The 24954-nt window shown below is 36.9% G+C and overlaps 1 long non-coding RNA gene across 1 annotated transcript; it reads left to right on the top strand.

Moving 5' to 3' along the window:
• Window positions 1-318: 318 nt before the first annotated feature.
• LOC137211111 (uncharacterized) lies at window positions 319-18435 on the top strand. The gene is made up of 3 exons (XR_010936910.1): window positions 319-1123; window positions 16259-16371; window positions 16817-18435. It is a non-coding gene; the product is annotated as an uncharacterized lncRNA (long non-coding RNA).
• The last annotated feature ends 6519 nt before the right edge of the window (window positions 18436-24954 follow it).

Below are 24954 nucleotides of genomic sequence, written 5' to 3'. Positions count from 1 at the left end.
AGACCTAGGTTCTGTTTCCAAGTTTGAGCTTGGACAAGTCATGAGATTATTGTGCCCCTACTTACTCACTATATAGTTGAGAGTTTGGACGAGGTGACTTTTAAGATTTTTATCTAGCTCTGAAATTTCTCTATTAACTCTAAGTTAATTCATATTTTGAGTTTATTCTCCCAATGGAGGGAAAACATGTGGTTCTCCCAAGAACTTTTCTTTCACCATAATAAAAGATCATTAACTCAAACAACATGGTTTTTTTGTTTTTTTTTAATTGGAGTATAATTGCTTTACAATGTTGTGTTAGTTTCTGCTGTAAATGATGTGAATCAACTACATGTATACATATGTCCCCATATCCCCTCCCTCTTAGACCTCCCTCCTACGCATCTAGGTCATCATAGAGCGCCGAACTGAGCTCCTGTGCTATACTGCAGGTTCCCACTAGCTATCTATTTTACACATGGTGGTGTATTTATGTCAAATCTAACCTCCCAATGTATTTAACTTGGAAATTATGGTGATGAAGGATTCAAAATGTTAACTCAAAATGCCATACACGAAAAAAAAAACCATACATGAGATTTGTTAATGTTTTTCTACTAAAATGTAATTTCTAAATCTTCAATATTAATAACAGTTTTGACAAAGTGAGTCCTGAATATTTATGTATATATTACTAAAAAGTGGAAGGAAAGACAAATGTCCACAATCCAAGTTCGACATGAATTAGTAAAGACTGACGCCTACAGTAATAAATTTCAGGTCTGAAGATATTCTATCTCTGGTCCATAATGACTTCGGCCCTGGTCATTACAAGTGCTATTTTACTATCTTCACGTTAAAAAAAGTGACATCTCAAGATGGATAAGAGAAAGGCATTAACACTAGAATTCTCACTTACATTATCAGAACTGTCTTCCTCTCCCCTTCTGCTATATGTTGCTAAAAGACCAGCTTTGGAGTATGAATTCTCACACTCCCACGTTACTCCTTCCAGCGAAGTTACAGAAATGACAAGCAACACATGAAAACATTTGACAGCTTAATATCTGTGCCTCACATTTCAGTGTCTCTTTGATGCTGTAAGAAAAGCTGGTGGCCCTACATAAGACAGCAAGATTGGGAGGTATGTGTTTCGACTTTGACTGTATCACAGTGTGATAACCTTACCTGAATTTTCGGTTCTTTCTAAACTAGAAAGACTCCATTGTCACAAAGTCAAGTCTGAGATAAATTATTAAAGGAGGTACCCATATTGTGTTAGTAGTAAATTTAATCCAAATCTTAAATCTCTACCATAAAATTATTCTGTAACGAATTAGGAGTTTGAAGTAAAACATACAAAATAAATTTTTGCTCTACTTGAAAGCATTTAGAAGTTATCTGAATATTATCTTCAGTTCCAAGCATTGCACTTTAAGAAGAAAATGGATCAATGGAAATATAACTCAGAGAAAATCACCAGGTTGGTGAAGGAACATGAGACCACAGGATATCAAGAACTGCTGAAGTAATTGGGAGGTTTATCTTAGGAAAAATGAATATTCAGGAGGGAGATGATGATTATATTCAAGTATCATTTGAAAAGGATGGTATTTGCCTAATAAGACACTAAGATTTAAAATAAACCCAATGGATAATAATTCCAGGTAGGAAAAGAAAAGAAAGAAGAACTAATTTTTGGATACCTTGAAAAAGAAAGGGCTTCCTTGGAAGGTTATATAGTAATATATTCCCTATAACTAGAGACGTTCAAAGAGCCACAGTGACCTGGTGGATTCTGACCCTGAATGAGTGGGCCAGATGATCACTGGGGTCATTTGCAACCAGGGATTCTGTGATTCTCTTATTCTATGAAAACAGAGTTTTTAGAAAAGTGATAAAGAGCTTCTAAATAATGTGTTCCAAGCATAGAAACAAGTAAAAAGTTGTTATTCAATTATAAAATGTTTCTTTTTTCATTCTCTGCAAAAATATAATTCCAACTGATTTTTCACTCATTTTCAAGGATCCAAGGAACATGGTAAGTAAACACATTATTAAAAATAAAATATTCATCCCCAGTTTGTCAACTCTTTATGAAACTGAACTAAGAGAGTACCTGGAGATGACGTTTCCATCCAATGAGATTTTACAGGGCAAGCAAAAAAGCAAGCAGCAGGACAGCAGGAATCGTATTTAAATAAGCGAAAAATTTTGGAAATACAGAGTAGTGATGTTTGCACAACATTGTAAATGTAATTAATGCCCTTGAATTGTATACCTAAAAACGGTTTTGATGGCAAATTTTACACTGTATATATTTTACCACAATAAAAATAAAGGCAGTGATGATACTGAGGAAAAAGAGAAAGAAAGAAAGAAAGAAAGAGAGAGAGAGAGAGAAAGAAAGAAGAAAGAAAGAAAGGAAGAGAGAAAGAAAGAAGAAAGAAAGGAAGGAAGGAAAGAAGAAAGGAAGGCGGAAAAAGGAAGGAGGGGAGGGAGGAAAGAAAAGAAAAGAAATAAAAGAGAAAAAATTGGAACATACACCAAATTACTAAGTAAGGAGTGGTTGTTAAGAATAAATTTAACTTTTTACTCATTCATAATATTTGAAATTTGTTTCAATAATCCTGTATTATTTTAAAAAGTTATATTTGAAATAATTGTTAAAATAAAGCTAACAGAGGACCAACCCTTCTTTAGTACTCAAATAAATATGAATGACTTTCATTATAGAAGTTCTCAAAATACATTTCTGCCTTAAATATAATTTATTTTGGATGGTACTCTGCATTAAATGTCTATTAGATTTAACTACATACCAAAGGAATAACACGTGAGGAAAGTAAAGCACTATTCCTTTCTTCATGAAGCTTATAATCAAAAAGAAAGGGCAAGAAATACATCCACGATATAACTAAGGGGCATATTTACCAAGCAACATATTAACAGAGTAGGGTTCAGTAGAGAATAGTGAAAAAAAACTATGTACATAAATGTTAAGGAATCCTAAATAAAGGCAGGGTTAAAATTAGGTGGGGTTACACAAAAATACCTTCTGGATGAAACAGAGATGTTATTGCAAATTTCAAAGAAGATAAGAGATGAGGAAATACAATAGATTAATTGTAATTGTATGACTCCTTCTCTATCACTCCTTTAATTATTAAATCCTTTCATAGATTCTCACCCCCACTTAGGAAAGCAGGTATTCAGTTGTTCTCTTTGCCACCTCTGTGGAGCATGTAGTGCCTGGAAGGCTGGCCTCAGGCCCACCCACATGGACACCCTCCCTCCTAACTGTGCCTCAGTGTCTTTGGTTCCCTTGCTCAGTGTTCCAGGGAATGCCATGTAAAGGGAAGGTTTGCACGCTTCCCAGCCTTCACTCACGAAAGAGTAACATTGAACTCGATGTTCTTAACTCACTTGAACCTATCCCAGTGTGCTCGCTATGTAACTGGAAGTGTGGACTAGGTGACTTATTTGATGGAAAATCCAATCCTACTCCCTGGGCTTTCAAATCTAAGAGAGATCCAAGTCCTCAACTCTACTCCCTCTCTCAACTCACCTAGCCCTAAGGGCTCTCCTCTGTTTTTTAGGAAGTCACAGTCTTATAACTCAACCTTCCTCCTCTACAACTCTTTGTGAAAACCTATGCTCCAGAATTCCAGGTGTGGCTTTCAGGATTTCAAGGAAAAACCTTTCCTCCATTCAACAAAGTCTGACTTTTACAAATCAAAAGTACTTACTTTTAGGCTATGATTTTCCTAAGAACTCAAAAAACTCTACTTATTTTAAAACTCAAAGCAACTTCTTTGTTTCAGGGGTATTCTGAAGGAATGAATGCCTCCCTTTCAATGGGGGAAGGCCACGAGATAATTAAGGAATGAGAAAGTAGCTATAGGAAATAAAGACGTTGGTTGAATATTATTTTAAAAACTTTATGCCCAATATTCTACATTTCCCTTGCTCATTAGCAATTCTTTTCAGCATTTCTGACCGTATGCATATGTGTACGTATACACACACATACATACACACATTTATACATGTACTGAGATTCTCCTTTGAAGTTGTGCAAACATCTTATCAGTTCCCTCATTAATGAGTGAAATGACTTTTTTTTATACATATTCATTTTTATTTGCATGATTTTATCCTGTGAAAATTATACTTAAGAAAGGGTTTAATATTTAAAGTAGAATGGTCAGAGAAGGTCTCACTGGTAAAGTAATATTTGGGCAAAGGCTGAAGGAAATTAGAGAACAAGCAGTTTGGTTCTCTGAGGTAAGATTGTTGCAAGCAGATAGAAAAGCAAATTCAAAGGTCCTAAGACAAGAGACGTAAATAATGAGAAAAAGAAACTGACCCACTTCCATCTTTCACAACCTATGTACAATTGTGGGCTGTAAGAGTAGACAAGAAACAACACACACACATTGCATGGACATGGGCTACAGGTATCTGGAGTCTATGTAATTCAAAAGCAGAACATACAAATTTCTGAGGGGACTTAGCAAAGGAAATAATTGATTCTGCTTGGACGAAGAGGCTTCCCTACAGAGACAACAATGAACATTTGGTAAAGTTGGCAGGCAATCAGCAATTTAATCATGCTGATATGTGGCTATCCCTTGTCTGGTCGTCTGAGTAAAAGTTACATTCAGGATAATTTTCTTTTTTAACAATTGTCCTTATTCATGAGAACATGAAATTTAAGAAATTAGTCTGAACACAGTCAGCTTTTTGAATAATGATGTCTACTAGCAAGCAGAAATTCTATACTTGTCTTTCTAATAAGAGTTTTTTCCTTAATTTCATACTAAAATAATCTTGAAATATGATTGTAGAGAATATTCAGAATTAAGGTGCATTAACAGGTCCCTAAATCATTGAGATCTGAGTGGTCAGTTAAGGCAATTCACTGTATCACATTTTAGAATGTATAAGAGAATTGTAATATATACTATATATATACATATATATACATATATTGTATATATATAACTGAAAAAAATAAGAAGTCATATTCTATTAAACAAATTTTAAAATCTGTAATAATTGAGTGATTAGTGTCTTGCTTTACATTTTGCCCCAGAGATGAATAAGGCTCAGATATAATAATAAAGTTGATTTATGGATACAAAGCAGGTAATTTGTATTTCCTATTATTAAGGGAATATTCCCAGAGTCTCTTTAGGAATGTCAAACCACATATGAAAAGAAAATAAAAATTTCATCAGCAAATAAGTCATTTTTCATATTTTTGAAAGCTGACAGAGGCAGGTTGTCTGACCAGTTTTTATTCTACTTATGCTCTCTTATGTGAGAGATACCATTGTGACATTTTAAAACATTAGGCCAGAGGATGAAGATACAAACTGTTTTGAAATATTTGTCTGCATTTCCCAGACTTTCCTTAAAATGTGTAATTGTTTTGGGCAGTAGAAATAAACGAATAGTTGTACGGAGATGCATTTATGTCCATGGTCCCAAGCAGAGTCGGAGTGTCCCTACTATCATTTTCCTACTCAACTCTTCTTGTCAACCTACAACAAAAATAGACCCTTGCTCTCCTCCCAGGAAACTGCCCAGCAAAGCATGCACAAGACAGCAAGGTGTACAAAGAATACTCTAAAATAGTGCTTAAAAACTGTCATCACAAATACAATGAGAATCTACATCCTGACCCCACCTTAGCTACAAACGTAGGTGCTGGTCTCCAGGAAGTGTCAGGGTCTAGAAAGCAAGAATGACGAAGCAAATGATCAGAACAACATCGATTTCATTCATGACTGCCTTTGATGGCTGGGGTCACGAGTGCAGAGCGGCATTCATGCCACTTAGCACAAAAGGCAGCTAGAAGAGCACCTGAAGGAAGAGGCTGCCAAAGGATGTTCTCAGGAAGTAAGAGAAATAGCAGAGAGGAGAAAGGGGAGAAGAGGTTAGCAGCAAGAATAAAGGAGTTCTGATTTCTTTAGATCTCTCAAAACCTGAGAAAAATCTACTTATAATTTGGGGGTTTGGGGTGCAAACAAGAAATCTACAAGCGAACATTGTATGGACATAGTTTTTAGATGCCTGGCTGGTGGAATGAAGTCGATTTCAGGAAACCTCTGCAGTTTTAAGACAGCTGGAATGCAAGAATTTCCTTCACCTTCAGGGATCCACAAAAAATTGTGTCTTTGGGCAAAAGATTAGAAAAGAGGAGAAAACCTACTGAGTTAACACCGTTTCCTGATCTATGATAATTAAACTTGTCAACTAGTTCGGTTAAAGTCCAGTTTATATGTTGGAGGGCAAACCATTGTCAAGGTCAGTGTCACAGATATTCTACAGAAAGCAGTATATCCATAACACTCTTAGGTCATTTGGGGGCATCAACAAAAGGCTTTGTGTGTGTCTGTGTGTGTGTGTGTGTGTGTGTGTGTGTGTGTGTGTGTGTGTAGTTGGATTATACATAGGCATTGATAGAAAATTATTTTTGTTAGTATTGTATCCTGAACATTTTGACATTCTAACTAAAGACTTTCTTCCTGTCATCTCCAAGAAGCTTCTGTAAAGATTAAGAATTAAGCAATTCGAGGTTATATTGGCTCTAATGACAAAATCATTTTCTAGATCCTCGAAGCTTACTGAATTAAGGTACAAAATTTCAATCTGGCATGCCAAATTTTGTACCTTTCAAACTTTATGTGATTCCATCTTATCACACCATCTGCAGCAGCAACTCAATTTCCGGTGTTTAGTACATATCACCCCAGCCATTCAAGTAATCTAGTTTGTAAAATGTTTGGTTCAATATTATGAAAAGCACAAAGTAGACAGGTGGTTTCATAAAACAGCCTGCAGTTTTATGAAACCATTTCTGTATCTCCTGGTGGAAGCATTCCTTTCTTGGGAACTTAGAAGACTTTTAAATCAGGAAAGTCCAAAGTTGCAATGCAGGGAAGCAAACATTTGCTAATAGATCACTAGAAGGAATTGTGAGAGGAGCCATAGAGATGTAAATATTTCTGATGTAAATATTTACAGCGATTAATGTTTTACTGACATTATGAAATTATAACTGCTATGTTCTTATCGAACAAGTAATTATTTAATCGATAATTAATTTTTTTGGCAAAATAAGTGCATTTCTCCCATATAATAAATTAAATATTTAAATGGTATGTGATGCAATTAAAACTAAGGTATTCAACAAGCAACTTATTCAATGCCACAACCTCAAATCCTTTCAAGAATGAGGCAGTGGATAAAAAATTCATAAAACTAAACATTAGGTACTATGTACATTATGTTATACATTTTGCTATAAGATTTGAACCATAAGAAGAGTATAAAACATAGACTATAAGCTTTCCATATAATAAAAAATTGTTTCACATAAGCTTATGCTCAGAGAATATGATTTAACTGTGAAATAGATGGAGAATAAAATGCTTTCTGCAGCTTCCTAATTGCCTAAAAGTCTTTAATGCACTTTTTATGGTTTGAAAATTTGGCTTTAAATGAATAAAAACAGCAACATTTATAATTAACTCCTTTGTCAAAATGTTTTCAGGCAGCTAATTCGTCAGGAAATATAGCATGGTCCACTGCCAGGTAGAATGAATTAATGCTTTATTTTCCCTAGGTAGTATCTCACACCTGTTTCTAATATTTGTTCCTTTGAAATAATTCCACATACTTGGTTCACTGATTTCTCCTTTCCATGTCTGCCTAGTCTAAAAGAGTTGAGCATAACTACTAAACCCAGGTGGTCTAGAAATCTTCATCACTGTAGGATTGCGGTTAGCCCTAGTGGGTGGCAGTGGATGTGATGCTGAACAAAACACACCACTTTCTTTAAAGAAATCACATAGACCATACAGTCCTACTTCTCCATGCATGGAGTTGCCTAACGAGATGGGTAAGTGAATTTGGCTTCTTCAAAGAAATGATACAGCAACTTCCAACATAAACACGAATTGTTATGCTACAAGGAAAGCAGGTGGTGATAAATATCTTTTTGCGGTTTTGAAATCCGACTAAAGATAACCTGAATAAAAATGTTGGACATTTGAACTGAGTTATCCCTATAATGTGAGGGAGCTTCATTTCCATTTGTGTCGTGAACTTTTGCCATTCGATTGAAAGCCATGGATGCACAAATATATGATCTTGGATTCACTGAACATGCCTGAAAACAAAATGTATTCATTGTTTATTCTGAAAGATAGAATCCCTGCCCTTATAAAGGCCACAGTCAAGTAAGAAAGGCAGATAAAACCACCAAATGGTAAGTGTTAGGGTTTACTGCCGAAGTTCAAAGGAAGGAGATCTAAATCAGAACTTTAGGAGGAGAAATGCAAATCTAACATAATGTTCCAGTGAATTTAACCTAAGGTGAGCCTTGGGACCAGGAAGAACTAATCAAGTACAGAAGTTCAGAGAGACTTTTCCCTGGTGAAATAACAGCTAGAAGGTCAAAAATAGTCATAGTGTTCAGGGAATCTCAGGCAGTTTTATGGGGCTGACACGGGGGCCATTTGTGGAAGTGACAGAAGATATTAGGTGAATAAACCCATATTTGATCATGAGGTTGCAATATCTATACTTGATTACTTGGGTTTTATCTAAAAGCCTGAGTAGCCATTGGAGGGTTTCAGGCTATAAAGTAGCATGACTATATATTGATACATTTCCAAAAGAACCTTCTGGCAACCTGGCATCAATTGGCAGAGTGTCAGGTTATATATAGGAGAGATATGGAATAAGAGCCATAACTGGGGTGGTGATAGTGGGGATTCAAGGAAAGATATGAATTTATGAAATATACAAAGAGTAGTGCAAAGAATTTTAAGAGGATGATACATAGGTTTCTGAGTGATGGATGTAACAAAGCACATTAGTCTGTTAAGGCTGTCATAACAAAATGCAGTGACATACTGGGTGGCTTAAATAACAGAAATTTATTCTCACGGTTCTAGAGGTTGGAAGTCCAAGATCAAGGTGTCAGCAGGTTTGGTTTCTCCTGAGCTCTCTCTCCTTGGCTTGCACATCTTTCTGCACACATCCCTGGTGTCTCTTCCTCTTCTTATAAGGACACCAGTCCTATTGGATTAGGACCCCACCCTTATGACCTCAATTAACCTTAATTACCTCCTTATGGTCCTATGCCCAAACACAGATAACATAAATATTAAGCCCTCAACTTATGAATTTTGTAGGGGATGCAATTCAGTACATAACACAAAGTAAGGACTATTGTTCTCAAACTTTAGAGAGTATGAATCACATGATTAGATTTCTGGGAATGTAGAGATGGAGATCACCAGGCTCTAAAACCTTGGTGAAAGCTCCACGTCTTTTCCCCATAGATAGGCTTTTGAGAATCTAGAGAGCAGAGTCATAGTGGGAGAGAGCCTGAGTTCCAGATAAAGGCAAGGAGGGGAGCCTTTGTCTTTCTGCTCTGCACTGTGATAGGAGTAAGAGGGGAGACTTTTTTTTTTTTTGGCTGCATTGGGTCTTCGTTGCTGCACACGGGCTTTCTCTAGTTGTGGCAAGCAGGACTACACTTTGTTGCGGTGCACAGGCTTCTTTGTTGTGGAGCACAGGCTCTAGGCATGCGAGCTTCAGTACCTGTGGTACGTGGGCTCAGTAGTTGTGGCTTGCGGGCTCTAAACGCAGGCTCAGTAGTTGTGGAGCATGGGCTTAGTTGCTCCGTGGCATGTGGGATCTTCCTGGACCAGGGCTCGAACTCGTGTCCCCTGCATTCGCAGGTGGATTCTTAACCACAGGACCACCAGGGAAGCCCAAGACATTTTTTTAATATGTTTATTTTGTATTATATACTTTACTTTGAGTACTTCAAGAAAGAAAATCATTACAGTGCTTTCAGAATGCAATCCTTGGATTCAATGAAAATTCTTTACATTTATACCCAAGCAATATCTAGAAATGTATGTAGAGACTCAGTCATCTAACAAAATAAATAAGATAACTAGGTAAACTATAAATCTCAGAGGTGAGGATCATTTCATTCATTTTGCTACTGCAAGCATTTTTTTAAAAAATACCATAATCACATTTGTTTCGATCACATATACATCCATTACAAGTTAGATAAAACCACTGATGCTAACAACTTAGAATTATGATCTTTGCTACCTTAAAAGAAAATTTAATTTAAAAGAGAAGAAAATTTCAAGATTCTTGATTAGGAATTTTCAATTCTATGAAAAGACATAGAGGAAACTTAGATGCATGTGACTAAGTGAAAGAAACCAACTTGAAAAGGCTACACACAATATGATTGCAACCACATGACATTCTGGAAAAGACATAACTATGGAGATGGTAAAAGTATCAGTAGTTTTCAGGGGTTAGGGAGGATGGAGGGATGAATAGGTAGAGCACAGAGGATTTCAGAACAGTGAAACTACTCCATATGAATCTCTAATGGTGGACACGTGTCATTCTACATTCGTCCAAGTCCATAGAATGTACACCACCAAGAGTGAACCCTAATGTAAACTCTGGATTTGGGTGATTATGATGTGCCCATGTAGGTTCATCAGTGGCAGCAAATGCACCACTCTGGCCGGAGATAATGGTTGATAATGGTTGATAATGGGGGAGGCTATAATAGTGTGGAGAGGTAGTATATGGGAAGTCTCTGTACCTTCTGTTCAATTTTTCGTGAACCTGAAACTACTCTAAGAAATAAAGTCTATTAAAAAAAAGTAAAACGTTCCTGTTATCCTTTGTTCTAAACAGTTTATTAGACTAGGTGGTAGAGGGCAAAACAACCAACCACATTCCTTCCTAACAGAAGAAACACTGAGGAGGCCAGCTGCTCCACGCAATTTTCATCTTCATAGTGTGTACCAAGCTCTGATAGGGTGTGAGGCATACTGTACTATATGTCACAAAAATACTTGGAGATATTTCTAGATAATTCGGGATAATGGAGAAACACTTGATTCATTTCAAAAGATTCTAAGACAAACTTGTGCTCAGCAACCTTTAAAAATATAAAGTTCATTTAAAAATTATAAAAGCAATAAGGAAATACAGAAATTAGTAAAATACTACAATGTGGTACAGAGAAGTTCCCCTATAAATCCCCTTCCCTCATACGGAGATAACATCAAGCAGTTAAACATTCCAAAAATGTTAAAGTGCTTGAGGCTTTCGTCTCATAAAAGCCTAGTTAGTCAGATTTCAGAGATCAATGATGTCCTCATATCATCCCCTTTTTCCTCTTTCTAGACGAGTAAACTGACCATGGTGCATTTCCTAAAGCCACCTAAGATAATGGCAGAATTAAAACTAGAAACCCCTACTGTCTGCTTTCTGCCTAATTACGGCTTCCTTTAGTAAAATATTTTAAAATGTTTCTTTCCTGCTTTATCATTCCTACAAGTCTCATCTCAAATACTTACCTCAATAAAGTGTTATCAAAAAGCGATCAGATTTTACAGAAGCAGTGTCCAAAAAATCATTTACAGGCTATAGCCTTGTTACTTAGTACCGTGTAGCCTTTAACTTTTGAAGAATAACATTTCAACATTTCACTGGGCTTTACGCATATACTCCTGTCAGACTGAGTTTGCTATATACATTCTATAGAAGAGAGGAAGTCATCACCCCAAGATTATGTCCAGAGAATTATCAGAAAAAATAGAAAGGACAGATTTGGTAAGTTTCACTAAACACAATTTGGCTAAAAACCATATACTTATTTTCAGAATAAAAATGAGCATATATTGTAGAAATAAAGGTTAAACTGTTATTCCACAACTCAGAGGGCTCTGACTCGTGGACTATAATGTGAAATCCCAATATGTTCAAAGGTAAAGTCCTGATGACAACTGGGATTGGAGAATGTGCTTTACTATAAGAAGTCTATGTGACATTTAGATTTAGGTTCATTGTGTCTTCTGACGGACCATACTTGCAATTATTCATGGATGAGGAAGGAACAAAAAAGAACACTGCGTGTGCTTTTGAAAGAGGTGGCCCTGTGCTTGTGAGTTTAGTGTGTGGGAACAGGAAGTAAGAGAGAAAGCCCCATGGCATAATAATCCCTCCCCCTAGTGAAGAACTGCCCAGGGAATATTAGGTTCAGAAGTAAATTGTCAACCCCTCTTACTTTGGGAAAAAGCCAAAAAGGTGTGAATAGAGAGTTAGGAGAGTCTCCCATTCTCATGGGTCAAAGGGTTGAAGTAAAGGAAACACCATCTGAATCTTTCTCACCTCTCCAACAAATTCTTTTATCTCTGAGAAAGAAAGAAAGAAAGAAAGAAAGAAAGAAAGAAAGAAAGAAAGAAAGAAAGAAAGAAAGAAAGAAAGAAAGAAAGAAAGAAAGAAAGAAAGAAAGAAAGAAAGAAAGGAAGGAAGGAAGGAAGGAAGGAAGAAAGAAAGAAAGGAAGGAAGAAAGAAAGATAGAAAGAGAGAAAGAGAGAAAGAAAGAAAGAAAGAAAGAAAGAAAGAAGGAAGGAAGGAAGGAAGGAAAGAAAGAAGGAAAGAAGGAAGGAAAGAAGGAAAGAAAGGAAAGAAGGAAAGAAAGAAGGAAAGAAGGAAGGAAGGAAAGAAAGAAGGAAAGAAGGAAGGAAGGAAAGAAAGAAAGAAAAAGAAAGAAGGAAGGAAAGAAAGGAAGAAAGAAAGAAAGAAAAAAAAAGTTAGCTTTTTGACCCCTCATATTAGTTTTATATAAACATTCCAAATGAACAACTTCTTGAGATTATAATAAAGTAACTCTCAAACCATTTGAAACTTTTTTTCTGGTTTTATTTTGCAACACTTCTATAACAATGGGAACTCCCAACATTGAGACTGCCAGAAGGTATTCACATAAATTAAGATTAAGGAAGAGATGAACAATCTTCTTGTCTGACTTGATACCTTTGTTCCTCATTCAACACCAGTTGCCAAGATGCAAAGATAATATAACAACGAAATATTTCTAACCGAACTGTTGAAGTAAGCTAACAATACAAACGATATTTCTCATGATTCAATGTCAGTTCATGTGCAATAATTTAAATCATCTTTAACATCAATAATACGTCAACATCTTAAAACTTTATTAACCATTTCATCCAATTTTGCCTGGTCACCACTTACTTTTCTTTTTTTCTTTTCTTTACTAACACAAGTTTTTTGTCAAGTTGAGGAAGTTCTCCTCCATCTACAGTTTGCTGAGTTTTGATCATGAATAGATGTTGGATTTTGTCAAATGCTTTTTCCATACCTACTGATACAATCACATGGTTTTCCTTTTCTTTTTTTTAAGCTTTATTGAGGTAAAATTGATATACAAAAAATTGCACACATTTAACGTATACAACGTGATGAGTTTGGACATATGTGTACATCTGTGATATCATCACCACAACCAAAGTACTAAACGTATTCATCAATCACATGGCTTTACTTATTCTATATAATGAATTACATGAATTGATTTATGAAGGTTGAACTAATCTTGCATTCCTGCATTAAACCCCACTTGTGGTGTATGATTCTCTTACACATTGTTGGATTTGATTTGTTAACATTTGTTGAGGGTTTTTGCAACTGTGTTCATAAAAGATCATTGGTCTGTAGTCTTTCTTTCACGTAATGTCTTTAACTTGACTTAGAGTAATGCTGGTTTCATAGTATGAGCATTCCCTCCGCTTCTGTTTTCTGGAACTGATTGCAGAGAATTGGTATAATTTCTTCCTTATATGTTTGGTAGAATTCAACAGTGATACCATCTGAGCCTGGTTGTTTCTTACTTGGAAGATTTTTGATTAAATTTCTTTAGTACTATAGTCCTATTCAGATTATCTATTTCTCCTTCTGTGAGATTTGGTACTTTGTGTCTTTCGACGGACCTGTAAATTTCACCTAAATTGTCAAGTTGATAGACATAGAGTTTTTCAGTAGGGTCCAGGGTCTGACCATTCCCTGGAGTGAAATTCTGTTTCAGTCATTTTGGGGCAGAATGCTTTGCTTTGCTTTGCTTTTTTTATTTCTTTAACCCACAAGTTGATTCGGATGGATTTCTAGGTTTAAAAACCACTAATGTGCAAGAATAATCAACAGGTTTAATTAATTACCAGAGATGAATTATTTGACCATATATCTTTCCAGAAGGGTTATACTCTGCTGAAGCAGGTAATCTTCCTAGTCAGCAGAAGTGCATCATTCAGGCAAATGACTATATATAGATATTTCTCCCTATAGAGTCTCCTCATAAGCTCTTCTAAGGTACTTGGAGTATTTTAAGTTAAAACTTTGGATTTAAAAATCCATTATGTGTAGAGTATTTTATTACACAAGGGGAGAGACTAGAATAATCCACATGATAATGGACTAGTTTTGGAGACGTCAGTGTGAACTCATGTTTAGCTTAATATAAATAGATATGATTACATACAGAAATATTTATAGAAACGTAGAGGAAATTTATGGAAAATTAGAGATTTGATTTAAACTTCCTTATGCCGATGTATATTTGATGTAGCCTTGAATTCTTATGCGCTGTGTGATAAGTATTGATGCTTGTAATTGTGCTGGTTAATATAGCTGGTTATGACCACTTCATTTTACTTAGGTACCTGTTTGGGAAGGTTGCCTTTTGATCCGTAGCCACAGAGACATTCCTGACAGGCACGTAAAGGGCTGGATACAGGAAAGGCGTATGTAATCTTGTCCTGATTAGGACCAGGGCACACTGATTCCGACTGGATGCATGCCTCAGGGGGTTTAAAAACTCTTATCACACTTTGTCTGAATTTCCTCACTCTTTTGCTAAGCACATGCTTGGAGCTTCTCTCTCTCTCTCTCTCCTCTTCTCTCCTTCCTCCTCCACCCCTTTCCCCTTTCCTATTTGTATTTCAGTGAGTAGCTGGGCCTCTCACACAGTGTTTGAGTCCTCGATCTGGAGTGAAATTAGCAAATTTTGGGGGGGTAATTGAGCTTTTTTTTCCAGTTTTTAACTCTCAACATATTTATTGTTTTATAAGATTCACAAAGAGTAATCTTTTTCTGCATTCGTGTGGTATTCACTTACTAAATCACTTGAAAGAATTAGCCACAATTCCCTACTCTCACCGTATACAGTTATAGCTTCAATTTCATGTAAATAACTTCACTGATGTTTATTTTCATGGTTTTTCTTGTTGGATAGGACTATGAGAAAAAACTATAATTTTTAAGCTGCTATAGACAGCGTCTCTAATCCACTCACACCTTTTTCTTGCTTTGAATAGAGAAAGCAAGTATCACACCTGATACACGACATAGGAAATAGCCTGCTCCCAAATATATGCTCAGATATTGATACTTCTGCATCTTTCACAGCATCTGTCAGCTCTCTCACCAGCTGCAGGTTACACCCACTCACGTAACAGAGAAAAATATTTGCTGTGTCTTAACATGTGCCTCTGGGGGATGACCTACCTTAACATTCATTCATTTATTAATAAGTTCAATGGACACTCATCAAATATCTAATATATACAAGGCATTATCATAAAAGCTGTTGATGTAAATGCAGAAAATAGAACGGCATTTTGATCTACTCCATCTAAACATAGAAGGTTCCTTCTATTTTATGTTCACATGTGTTAATTAAATAAGCATGGAATTAAGACTGTCTTATATGCGTATTATTCTAATAGCTACAATTTGCTTTTGCTATTCTCTTTGATCTTTCTCTTGACTTGCTCGAATAATAGTTACTCTACATATTAGAAACAATGGGACTGGAATTTCTGACACTACACTTGGACATCCAGAAGGAGTTTTTATAAACCATGGCTTGTTGTCCACCAAATGTCAGGCTGACAGCGAGGGGTAGAAGAGAAGAAAACACTAACTTCTTCCAAGTACCACCACATGAGTGAGATGATTCCTCAGGCTGATTCTGTCTAAATCAATATGCAGTCTAGAGAAACTGGACAGACTGCAGCTTGCAGAGTGAGAAGTAAATTCTCTGGTTATATCAGACTGGGGTTGTATTGCAGGTGGGAACACTAAGGAATGGGGTTAAAAAGTGATTCCCAATCTTGGGGCAGGAGGCTGGGAAAACAAGACAAGGGATGCAGGTCCTAGCCTAATATGTGGAGAATCAAGTGATTTCCCTGAGTGCCAGCAGAGATGCCATGAAGGGCCTGATGAGTGTTTTGCCTCAATAATCCCCATCACAATATTCTCCATGATTTCAAATAAAAAGAAAAACGTTATGTACAAAACACACAAAGGTTGACCGCAGTTTTCTTTTCATAATATCCAAAAACAGAAAGCCCTGGTATATCTATCAGTGGGAGAATGGATAAACAAACCTTGGCATATCTACTCAACCAGATACAAGTTTGAGATCAAAAGCCATGGACTATTGCTACAGACAATAAGGTGAGCTAGAAGGAAGGCTTGAAATGCGTTCTGACTGCGGAGTCATATTTCCAGCTAAAACTCAGGAGCCATGTCATTTAAGAGGGAAGAGTATTTGCGGACAGCAACAGACTCTCTGCCACAGTAATGATTGTAAAAAGCTGCCTTGCAGATCTGCTGTTTCATACGGTAATATGTAATGCTTAGCATAGTAAGTACTAAACTGTTGTAATGTGCATTTATAATGATTATTATTATCAACTGTTTGTACGTGCTTGAGTCCAAAGGAAGACGTGCTATCCAACTAGGCTCTAGGCTCAGAAGAAACTGTGTTGTCAGCTGAAAACCAGTTCTAGCAATAACAAATATCCCTCCCCCCAAAAATTATTCAGTACAACCCCTTTCAATAATTAAATTTTTTTCAATTTATCTTGGGTGGCCTGATTTTGTTTTGTTTCTTTTTCAGTTCAAGATTCCAAGAATAGTTACTTCACATTCAGAGATGCTTAGCAGGATGAAGTTTTGTTTCTATGACCAGCCCTAATGGGTTCTTTGAATGAAATAAGTGGATTATGTATAATTTGCAACAGATCTGTTCATTGCCGACAGGAATTATTTTTGATATTTACTGCCTAAAATCGTTCCCTTAAAATCACTGAGGTAATGTTTCATTAGATTCAAGGTTTAATGCCAGTGAACTAAAAAGAAAAATACACACACCCCCAAATGAAAAGCGTATAAAAATGATTGTGAGAAAAGAATTTTAAGTCGAATTGCCATACGACCCAGCAATTTCACTTCTGGGTATACACTCAAAGGATTAAACAGAAACTCAGCAGATATTTGTACACCCCTGTTCACAGCAGCATTATCCACAATAACCAAAAGGTGGAAACAACCCAAGTGTCCATCGATGGATGGACGAATGATGAAACTGTGGTCTACACATACAATGTAATATTATTCAGGCTTAAAGAGAAAGAAATTCTAACACATGTTATAACATGGATGAACCTTGAGGACACTATGCCAAGTGAAGTAAACCAGTCACAAAAAAACAAATACTGTATGATTCCAGTTAGATGAGGTACCTAACGCAGTTAAATTCATAGAGACAGAAGGTAGAATGGTGATCGCCGGGGCTGGCGGCAGGGAGAAGTGAGGAGTTAGTGTTTAATGGGGTCAGAGTTCTAGTTTGGGAAGATAAAAACAGTTCTGAAGCTGGATGGTGGTGACGGTTGCACAATAGCGTTAATGTACGTAATGTCACTGAATTGTACACTTAAAATGGTTAAAATGGTAAATTTTACACTATGTGTATTTCATGACAATTTTAAAAAATAAAATAAATGATCGTGAGAGGAATATATGTTTTACCTTATTGAGTTCCTTCTCCCATAAAATCTGTCACCCTCGTGGTCTTGTTACTATCACTGAGGGTCAGCAGTGGACCAGAGGCAACCATAAATTTGCATAGAAATACGTGTACCAAGTAAGCATTAACTAGTGTCCTCTGTGTTGACTGAGAACCTTGTAGTCTACTCATGAATGGTTTCCTAAGAGAAAAAATAATAATATTGCTTTCTTTACGAAGGAAGAGTACTTTTTAAAATTAACATAGGGATTCATTCATTCATTTGTTCATTTTTTTTCACCCATCTACTGGTAAGTACCTGCTGTAGATTCAGTCATGTGCACTTTTCCTTTTCCAGATCTTTGTGGTGTAAAAGTAAGATAACTGAATCTTAGAGCTGGAAAGAGAGCGAGGTTGAGGCCAAGAAATAAGCCTTGGAGTTCATCCCTGTGTCTGAAAACTTCAGGATTATCTAGAAATGTCAGCTGTCTAACGGCTTACATGAGTCTTTGGGAATTGCTGGTTTTTAAATATTTAGCAGTTTTAAATGACAGCAGTCCTTTATTTGCAAAGGCACCCAATTCAAATCGGCTTCATAACCCAGTGGCCTTCTATTGCCCATAGGGGAGCTCTGGCTTCAGGGATGGCTGGACCTTGGCCAGCAGGACTCCCCTTTCTGTGTCCTTGTCCTTTGTCTCCCCTTCTTTGTGTTCACTGGTTTCAGGTCCCTTGCTGTCGACTACTCCATTCCTTATTTGCTCTGCTGCATAGGCATTGCTCTTCTCTTCTCTTTCTAGAACATTCGAAGTGTGATCCTTGCCTTACAACTTTACATTTACTGCTTTTTTTCCCTGAGCCCTTTCCCCGCAGGTATCCACACGGGTCACTCCATCATTTCATTCATGTCAAATGCCATCTTGTCAGAGAGGTCTGTCCTGACTACATAATTTAGTATAATACATACACACACACACACACACACACACACACACACACACACACACACACATATACACACACAGGCTCGCCACATCTCTGTCAATGCCCATTCTCCTTACGCTGCTTTATTTTTTTCACAGCACCCAAATGTGATTATTGTCTAACTAAAATGTAAGCTTCATGCACGTAGAGACATTTTTTCATTTGGTTGCATTCCCAGCGTCTAGAGCAGGGCTTGGCGAGACTACAGCTCACAGCCAGATGTGCGCTGCCTGTTTTGATGTGGCTTATGTGTTAACGACAAGTTTTTATGTTTTCAGATTTTTAAAAAAAAATAAAAAGAAGACTATCTTGTGACATATGAAAGTATAGAAAATTCAAATTTCCGTGTCCACAAATAAAGTATTATAGGAGACAATCACATTTATTTATGTATGTATTGTCTATGGCCGCTTTCACCTTACCATGACAGAGTTAGGCAATTAGGACAGAGACCATATTAGGTCTGTAAAGCCTCAACTTTATAGAAAATTTGCTGACCCTGGTCTAGAACAATACCTGGCACGTAAAGGTGGATGAAATAAATACTGGTGAGTGAGTACATTTCTGCTCTCCCAATAATAGACTTCTTTCAGTGACCTGAAAATTATACACAGCTTTTATCTAATCACTGGTTCCTCTGATAAAAGGATTTAACTTTCCGTAGTGATAAAGGAATTGGCACAGAATCCAAAAAATATTCTACAAGAAAAAAAAGAAAGAGAGTAAAATAAGAACAAATGATAAAATCACAGCATAGTCGTATATAAAACTTATGAACAACAATATATCCAGGAACTTAATAACATATTCATCTCCGTACATTATCATTAAATCCCTTCATTCATTCCCTTTTTCTCTTTCTTCTGCTATATAATCCAAGTCTGTCTGATACACCCTATCCTTCAGCTAATCATGACTCTCGGTTCCCCAAAATACCAGATTTTCCTTCCTTCAATAAACCCACACATTCTCCACCCTCTGTCTGGGATGCTTTCCTTTTACCCACCCGGTGAATGCGTGCTTGTTATTCAAAAGATGAGAGCTCAAATACCACCACCTCCCCACCATCCCAGTACAAAAACTACCATACACGATGGCTCACATCTGCAACCATTCATTCATTCATTCATTCATCCTACACACATCCGTTGGACAATCACTCTATGACAAACATTCCTCCAGATACAGGGCTACAGCCGTTATAAAGAGAGATTTCATTGTACTCTCTTAGAGCTAATATTTTATTGGAGGAAAAGACAATAAAATTTTTAAATAAATGATATTGTCAGTGTTGGATAGACAGTGAGTGAGTGACACATGTTGTTAGTAGTTTGAGTTCACTATTAGGAAGTGGCACACAGAGATGGAAACTATGTGAGTATTTTGAAATATTAGGAAAATGTGCACCAGTTTCAGAATTATGAAACTTGTGAGAAAAATAAATGAGAAGATAAAAATTATTGCTATTTAAAGACCCGTTTTTAAAGGGAGCATAAAAGCAAAAAAAGGAGGGGGAGCAAAACATGAGTGTAAACTTAAAATTATGTGAGTAGAGAAAATTTCCGTTGTTGGAACTGAATCAGATAATTTTTTAAATCAATTGGTTCATTGCTTTGCAATTCACCTGTGTAGCTGGAATCTGGAAGTACCAGTTTCACATCATATTAAAACGGTCCTCGTTTTTAAGTTGCACTGACCAATTTTTTTTTTTTTTTTTTCTTTTTTTTTGCGGTACGCGGGCCTCTCACTGTTGTGGCCTCTCCCGTTGCGGAGCACAGGCTCCGGATGCGCAGGCTCAGCGGCCATGCCTCACGGGCCCAGCCGCTCCGCGGCATGTGGGATCCTCCCGGACCGGGACACGAACCCGCGTCCCCTGCATCGGCAGGTGGACTCTCAACCACTGCACCACCAGGGAAGCCCCTGACAATTTTTTTTTTTTTTTAAATGTATCTTTCTTTCTTTCTTTTTTTTTTTGCTCACTGCTGTGGCCTCTCCCATTGCGGAGCACAGGCTCCGGACGCACAGGCTCAGCAGCCATGGCTCACGGGCCTAGCCGCTCCGCGGCATGTGGGATCTTCCCGGACCGGGGCACGAACCCGTGTCCCCTGCATCGGCAGGCAGACTCTCAACCACTGCACCACCAGGGAAGCCCCCTGACAAATTTTTTAAAATTTCGTTTTTCTCCACTGATTCCCTGCTGTAAGAATAAGCACTGTCTCAAGCTAATTATTTCTATGTCTAATAAAATATTAAACGGCATGTGTCCAAGAATGATAATATTCTGAGCTTTCAATTTAATTTTTAAATTTAAAATATAGGTAAATTTCATACTCATTTTCCGCAATTTCATATTCAGTTCATTCAAGTGTATTCAGTAGATTCAAACAATGGTAATTAAATGAGCTATAGTAATTTTTTAAAGTTTACTTTCTCAGAAGGGCTAAACAAGGTCAAGTTTATTTGCTGATGCCATAGTTTCTCAGAACTTTTCCAAAACATCTAGAGAAGAAAGGCAGGGAGACAGCTCTTTGAAATATGGCTTCAAGAAATACTATTTCATATCAAAAACATTGTGAGTGTGTGTGGACACAAGCTATGTGTGTCAGAAAGAGTCTGGCTGTGTATTTTCATGCTGAGAGCACAAGAGTAACATAAACATTTGGGAATGTTTATTTTGTGTATTTTCATGCTGAGAGCACAAGAGTAACAAACATTTGGGAATGTTTTTGAAAAAGTCTCACTCCCACGTGATAGGAATAGAGATTGCATGATATTTGCTGTTGATGTTTCAATCCTAATTATTGAGGCTCAGCGTCTTAGGGTAATTCTTTCTTGAGGCACTGGAAGACACTCCCATTGAAAAGAAAGACAGTTGCTCAAGTGTGTTATGTATTAACGATGAAGACAGAAAAAAACAAGGTGGGAAGGGCTTGGCCCTAAAATTAACTTCCTTTCTACTACAGAAGAATCCCTATTTATTGGCATTCAGGGCAATGTACAAAAAGAATACCTTTTGCCTCAATTTCTGAGAATTAGCAGAAAAATACAACTCAGTTGCCTGGAATCACACTTTCTCCTATTTGTCTGTCTAATTAATAATTTCTTCTATCTTATATTTGTGTATACAAAGGGTAACTGCCTTCTTACAGGATGTCTCCAAATTTCAGAGTTTTCTAAATTTTCAAAGACAAAGTACATAACTTTGCAAAATAAATAGAGTGATTACTGTAACTCTGTGACTGCCCAACATTAAAAGCGAGAGATGTCTGACAATCATCTGTTTGGGTTAAACCGACTTTTGATTCATAGAAATATGTAGAGGATACTTCTGAAATGATCATTAATATGGTTAATTCTGATAGATATGGCCAAATGAAAATATGATTATTGGTTAATCAAGGAGCAACTTAATGTTATTCAGTAGTAAATGGGAGTTTTAAAAAATGTGCTTGGAATATTGTCCATCTTGACATTGCAGTCAGCTGAGACATCTGCCACAGTAAGCAGTTACTACGGACAAAATCACATTGATGCTGCAGGAAGGTCATCATTGCAGTAGCAGGAGGAAGCCTAGATTAAAGACAAGAGAAAAAAGACCAGAAGGAGACAGCAATCCAGGGAATACATGATTACGGCTTGAATTCAAGCAGTGGGAATAAAAATGGAGTGAAAGGAAGGATTTAGAGATATGAAGAAGGTTGAATCTAAAAGACCTAGAAAATGAATGGATGTGGTCTAGGTGGACTGAGGGATGAGTGAGAAGAAAGAATTGAAGATGTGCTTCAAGTTTCTAGCTTGGATGGCAGACTCTGACGGCAACTGGGGGAGAAACAGATTTCAATGTAATCTTTCATGAATATACTAAAGATGGTGATTTTAAGAAACAGCTCTATTGAGGCATAATGCACATACCATACAACTCACTCATTTAAAATGTGTAATTCAGTGGCTTTCACCATGTTCCCAGAGTTGTGCAACCATCACCACAATCAAATTTAGAACATTCTCATTACCCCAAAAAGAAACACCATGCCCTTTAGTCGTCACCCTCAACACCCCACCCCATCTCCCCCAAGCCTAGGCAACCATTAATCTACTTTCTGTACCTATAGATTTGTCTATTTAGGACATTTCATATCAACTGATTTACATAATTAATTACTTACATGGTCCTTAGTGACTGACTTCTTTCACTTAGCATAATGTTTTCAAGGTTCATCCATGTTGTAACATGTATAAGTCCATTATTTCTTTTTATTACTGAAAATGTATTATCATATAGATATGCCACCCTTTATGTATCCATTCATCAGTTCATGGGCGTTTGGATTGTTTCCACTTTGGGGCTATTACGAATAATACCGCTATGAATATTTACATGTAAGTTTTTATGTGGATGTATGTTTTCAACTCTCTTGGGTATATACGTAGAAGGAGTATTACTGGGTCACACTGTAACTTTAGCCTTTTGTAGACTGCCAAACTGGTTTTTTAAATTGTTGCATCATATTATGCTCCCTCCAGCAGTGTCTGAGGACTCCAGTATTTCCACATCCTCCCCAGTATTCTTTATTCTCTATCTTTTCTATTATAACCATCCTAATGAGTGTGAAGCGGTATCTCATTGTGATTTTAATTTTGATTTCCCTAATGACTGTTAACATTGAACATCTTTTCTTGTGCTTACTATTTGTATATCTTCTTTGCAGAAATGTCTATTCATAACTTATGCCCATTTTTCAGTTGGGTCATTTGTCTTTTTGTTATCCAGCTGTAAGAGTTCTTTATATATTTTAGGTACAAGTCCCTTATCAGATACATGATTTGCAAATATTTTCTCTCATTCTGTAGGTTGTTTACTCACTTTCTTTCAATATTTATTTCTTTATTTACTTGGCTGTGCCAGGTCTTAGTTGCTGCATGTGCGATCTTTGATGCCTTGTGTGGGATCTTCGTTGAGGCAGGCGGGATCTAGTTCCCTGACCAGGGACTGAACCCCGGCCCCCTGCTTTGGGAGCATGGAGTCTTAACCACTGGACCAACAGGGAAATCCCAATTCACTTTCTTGATGATGTCCTTGGAAGCACAGAAGATTTTAATGTTGATGATCTCCAGTTTACCTATTTTTCTGGCATGTACTTTGGGTGTCATATCTAAGAAGTCATTGCCTACTCAAAGCCTACAAAGATTTATACCTATATTTTCTTCTGAGAGTTTTATAGTTTGACCTCTTACATTTAGGCCTGTCATCCACTTTGAGTCAATCTTTGTATATGGTGTGAGATAAGTGTCTATGGTATGAGGTAAGTATCTAACATCATTCTTTGAATGTGGATATCCAGTTCTCTCAGCACCTTTCGTTGAGGAGAGTATTTTTTCCCATTGACCTGTATTGGCACCCTCTCATGGTCCTAGCTGATTGCCCAGAGTTGCAAATCTGACTTAAAGGTAATTGATCCGTAAGTTTGCCAATGGTAATGATGTAACCTGAGGTCTAAAAACTCTGCTTAGTAAGAAAGAACTCTGCCAGTGAGATCGTTCCCTCTTGGAAATTTGAATAGACATGCAAAAAAGAATTTTGTAATTGGAAGAAAAACTAAAAGATTATAAAGAAAAATGTTGTGAGTCATATGATGATTATGAATGAGCTGAATTATTAATAAGTAGATGCTATAGACAGAGAAAATATAGACAGAGAATGATTTGATTGATCTGACAACTTAGAGGGAAGTGACAAGAGACCCAGGAGAAGCAGAGCCTAAAAGTGCTGAGTCATTGTCGAGACAGAGTGGAGAGATGATACAGAAACCGTTGTTAAGGGTTTTATACAATTTTTTTTTCTTAAATTCCTAAGAACTACTAGACTCTTCCTTGTGTAAGCCAGAGAGATTTGCTGATCCTTGCAATCAAAATGACCACCCACATGTGTTCTGACAGTTAAATCTATGGGCTCCGTAGAATACTGTTAAATGAAACGAGACAGCTTATGTTAGCAAGTCTGACACATACCTGGCTCCTAATAGAAGTTGCACAAACACCAGTTTCCCTGACCTACTCTCAGACTCTCCTAGTAGGTTTCATGGGCACTGTCTGAATTCTGCAGGTATCAGAGATGCCCCAAGTCATCCTGTTGTAACCTGGATACACGGCAATCTAAATCATAAGTGAAATTCCTTTGGCTCCAGGAGTAAATACTGTAATGAATGAGGTACCAAATTTAACTGACGCACAGATGGGGTCTGTCCAGTTGACGTCTCTCTTCAGATTTC

This window comes from Pseudorca crassidens, chromosome 18 (genome assembly GCF_039906515.1).
Source record: "Pseudorca crassidens isolate mPseCra1 chromosome 18, mPseCra1.hap1, whole genome shotgun sequence".
In the NCBI taxonomy this organism is placed as follows: Eukaryota; Metazoa; Chordata; class Mammalia; order Artiodactyla; family Delphinidae; genus Pseudorca; species Pseudorca crassidens.
Note: the sequence above shows the minus strand (reverse complement) of the source record. Positions and strands in the feature narration are given on the sequence as shown.